Genomic DNA, 4,946 nt, shown 5'->3' with positions numbered 1-4,946 from the left:
GCTCCAAATAAGAAAAGAAAAGAAAGTTTCCATCTAAAGAAAAGAAAAAAATATATATAAAATAAAATAAAAAGTTCGAACTCCAAAAACAGAATAAAATGAGTCAAAAGCCAAAAGAAAAAGAAAAAAAATGGCTAAGGATGGAAACAAAGTGTAGAAGCAAAGTAAGAATACGATTTTCTCTAGCTACATATTTTGAAGATCCTATTATCTCAGACTTGTCCTTTTGAATATCCATTTCCTTCCTTCTTAAAACCATTACCTAATCCCCACAACACCTAATAAAGACCTCTAGCTCAATTAGGAATATGTTTTTTTTTTAGAAGAAGCTAGGGGTTAAGGATACCCCAACCTTTATTCATAGACCGGCTAACTCTTGGGTACACAGTTCCTTCTTTATCCTCCCTTACAATGGAATCCAGAGTTGAGTCTAGGGGAGGTATAAAGTACACCATATCCATATCCAGGTAGTCATAGACTTTAGACAAGTAATCGGCTACCCTATTACCTTATCTAAAAATATAGACTATTTTAACAGACACAAACAATCTACTAATGCTCTGAAGCTCAACTACTAGATTCTTGCAGTGCCACGGCACTTGCTCCTGCCCATTTGCTATGTTAACAGCTCTGAGAGAGTCAAATGCAACTTTGATGTACCTCGCACTGATCTAGCGAGCAGCCTTTAGACCAGCAACTATGGCTTGTATCTCCTGGTATAAGATTGAGGTATGTCGTGATCTGCCATAATAAGCCACCTTTACTTGACCGTCTTCATCTCTTATTAGTCCACCATATCTCGCAATATTGTCCTTCACCGACCCATCTGAGTTAAGCAGTAGCTTGCCAACTTCTGGTTTGACCTAACTACACCACCTGGTTTCCTTCTGTTGGTATCTTGGGGAAATACCCAACCTCTGTAATAGAATTCTCAGTTGGATATTGTCAGGAACTTCTATCAAGCATTTGACCAAGTATTCCTTCATGGTGTGTTTTAGATTTTCGCTAACCTCTTTTGCTGTCTTGACCCAACCCTTTTGCCTTCGCCTGTTCCTCTCACACCAAATGACATGCACCACAGCACAAATCAAGTCCCTAACCACTTCTGAGAACATAGAGTTGCATCTATACAGCTGTAACAGGTAGTTCCATTCTTCTCTTGACCCCAGACTGTCTTTGGTAAGCTCATACTTTCCTTCACTTCCTCCCATATAGCCTTCGAGTACTAGCAATCGAAGAAGAGATGTGACGTACTCTCCTCATGAGAGTGTCATAAGATGCAGACCGATTGAGAAAGGAGCTTCTTTTGCTTCAACCTGTTTTGGGTAGGTAAGCATCCAGCGAAAGCCTACCAGGTCGTAAAGGAATGTTGTGGCACCGTTAACTTCCCCCACACCAATTTGTACCATTTTACCTTTAGTCTGATGTTCTTGATAACAGCATAAGCAGACTTAACACTGAATTCCCTTGTATTGCTTGGTCCCTATATAACAGTGTCCTTGTCTAAGAAGGAATTTATTTCAGTTCCCATGATTAGATCCTTAACTTCCCCATCAGGAAGTCCTTGTATCACTTGGTTCCACTGATTGTCTTCAATAATGACACTCACCATTGCATTATCTGGAATGATCTCTCTTAGGTTGGCTCGAGCAGTGGCCATTTGGATTAGCGGAACAGAGTGGCACCAAGGGTCATGCCAGAAGCTTGTACTCTCCCCATTTACGATCAGATATCACAAACATCATAGCTAGTTGTCTATGCTTCAGAATGCCTCTCCACACCCAAGATGAATCTATTGGAGCCTTCATAGTCCAAAAGTTCCTCCCTCTTATTTGTTGGTCCCATGTCCAGTTGACCCATAAAGAGTCTCCTTTCTGTGCAATCTTCAACACTAAACCACATATGGCAGCTTTATTCCAAGTGATAGGTTCCAAAATCCCCAATCCACCTTGTTCTTTCTCTAGCCTTAGAGTCACGTGATTTACATGGTGCATGGCCCTCTTCATGTTTGGCCCGACCCAAAGAAATCTATTACAAATCTTCCCAACCCTTTCAAGGACCGTCTTTGGTAACACAAAAGTTTGTGCCCAATATGTTTGAAAAGACGAAAGGATAGATTGCACAAGTTGTAGTCTTCCTCCTCTGGATAAGGATTTATTTTTCCAGTTGGAGATGCGCCTAGTGATCTTTTCAATAAGGGGGAGACAATCCTTTCTGCCCAACCCAGTAGAGGTCAGAGGCAACCCCAAGTATGAAACTGGTGGAGAGATAAGTGCGATGCCTAGGATGTCTGCCAACTTTTTGCTTTCTTCAAGCGACAAACTGCCAGTCATCATGGTTGTCTTTGCATAGTTAAGGTTCAACCCAGTAGCCTGAGAGAAATCTGAGAGAATATCCTTAACTGCATGAACAGAGGCCGGCTCACCTCTACAAAACAAGAGTACATCATCAGCAAAGCACAAGTGGGAGATTTTCTCCTGTTTGCACTTTGAGTGGGGGAGAAAAGCTTTAAAACTCATTCCTTGGTTTAGGAGACTGCTCAGAACCTCCATGACTAAAACAAAGAGGTATGGGGAGATGGGGTCGCCCTGGTGCATACCTCTTTTGCCATCAAAATAACCTTCTGGGGTTCTATTCACTAAAATAGAATAAGAGGGAGAGGTGAATCACATCTTTATCCATGTTATGAAGGCTTGTGGGAACTTAAATCTGTGAAGAATCAACTCCAGAGCACTCCAGCTAACTGAATCATAGGCCTTCTTTATATCCAGCTTTATGGTACATTTCGGAGACCCTCGCTTTCGTTTGTATCCTCTCAAAAGCTCATGGGCAAGGAGAATGTTCTCTTGTATAGCTCTCCCAGGAACAAAGGCAGATTGGTTACATGAAATCAAAGAGGAAATACATACTTTTAGCCTGTTTGTTAGAATCTTAGCAACACACTTGTAAATGATATTACAACACGCAATTGGTCGAAATTCATCTACTCTAGCAGGGGAAAGGCATTTAGGTATTAAACATATTAATGTGGCATTTGTACCTTTCTGTATGCAGTTATGATAAAAAATATGTTTAATAGCTTCTGAGAAATCCTCGCCCACTAGGTGCCAGCACTTCTTGAAAAAGTAAGCATTGAATCCGTCTGGTCCTGGAGCTTTTTTATCATCCATCTCAAACATTGCTTGTCTTATTTCCGCTCCTATAATAGGGGCCGTGAGTTGTACCCCCATTTCTTGATCAACTTTATTCACAACTAACCTGTTCAGGAACTGTGAAGTACAAGTTGTTGTAGACGAGACTCCCAAGATCCGTGTGTAGTAATGCACAAAGGTACTAACCATATCAGTCTGCCCTTCTCTTCTGTTGCCATCCATATCCTCTATAGACCACAACCACCTTCGACTCTTATTTTCCTTTACCACATACTTCATCCAGTCGATATTTGTTCTATGCTTCATATCCATTTCCTCCATTATGATCAACTGGATCAACCTATCTCTGACAGAAATCTCAAGCACACCAGCCACTTGATCGAGAGGGTTGGACTTGAGCCGTTCTTGTATCACATGTAATTGAAGCCTCGTTGCTTTGACTTCCCTTTGAAGGTTTGAGCAGTTCACTCTAGCCCATTGCTTTAAAGAACTCTTTAAGAGCTTAAGTTTTTTAAACATGTAAGGAGGGCTCCCTTGTGTAGGTATAGTCCAACTTGCCAATAAAGTTGCCTGAAAATCAGAGTGCATACTCCAAAAATTACAAAAGCGAAAAGGTGGTCGAGGTCTAACCACGTGAGACAAAGTAAGCATAATGGGACTGTGATCTGAGAATGCTCCCTTTGTTAAGAACTCTACGCTGGATGTGGTCATCTGGTTTGCCCAGTATATAGAAATCAGGCATCGGTCTAACTTGGACCATTTTATAGTAGCTCCTTCTCCATTGTTTGTCCAAGTGAAAAAACATCCTGTAGCTTGATGGTCATACAATCCAGTTTCATTCAAGCATCTAGCAAAAGGGACTATTTCCCTTAGACAACAAAACATTATTAAAATCCTCCATCATGCAGCTTGGAGTCGTAAGGTTATGGTGCAAGGCACTTATTTCCTCCCATAGACATAATCTCTCTGCCCGAACATTGTTAGCATAAACCACAGTAAAGTTAAACTGCCTAGCTTGTTGGAGCATGGTCACAGTACAGTGGATCATCTGAGCACTCTCCACTTGCTTGACTACCTCCAAAACATTAGGATCCCAGGCTAACCATATTCTCCCCGAAGGGTCACTAGAGTAATTATTCATATGCTCCCAGTTTGGACAGCAAATACTCATAATCAACTCAAACTTATCTCGTCTAACCTTAGTTTCTAATAAACCCAAACAACTTAACTTCTTATCTCTTCTAAAGCTATTTAGATCTTTAGCTTTGTTTAAGTCGTTCATACCCCTTATATTCCATATACATACCTTCACCATTATTTAAGACTTAGACATTTAATGACCCTTGTTCTTTTTCCCCGACCCTCTTGGCCTGCCCACTTTCTTCTTACCTCCCTTGTTATTTTGAGTCTACCCTTGTTCACTAGGTTCCACCTCCATTTGACCAGCTTGTTTGTTTCCTTTTTGTTGAGTTTTGGATCTTGTTTCCATTGCAGGGGATACATTTGATCTTGTTACCATAGGTGCAGAACTGCTATCCCCAAAGAGTTCCTCCTCTAGTTATGATAAATCATCCTCGAGCTCCTCCCCTTCCTCTACCAGCTGGGCGTACATGTTATGCTGTAATGCATAATTTACCTCCTCCTCATTTGTTTGCGGACTTCATAAGGGGGTGTATCTGCTGCAAATTCCAGACTTGTGTGCTCTCCTATTCCTTATGGACCCAAGAAAGTACACATCACTCTGCCAGGAGACATTAGTTGGATTTGGCTCATATCCCTTTGCTCTCGCTAAAA

The sequence above is a fragment of the Coptis chinensis genome, chromosome 5 (assembly GCF_015680905.1).
Source record: "Coptis chinensis isolate HL-2020 chromosome 5, ASM1568090v1, whole genome shotgun sequence".
Lineage (NCBI taxonomy): Eukaryota > Viridiplantae > Streptophyta > Magnoliopsida > Ranunculales > Ranunculaceae > Coptis > Coptis chinensis.
Note: the sequence above shows the minus strand (reverse complement) of the source record.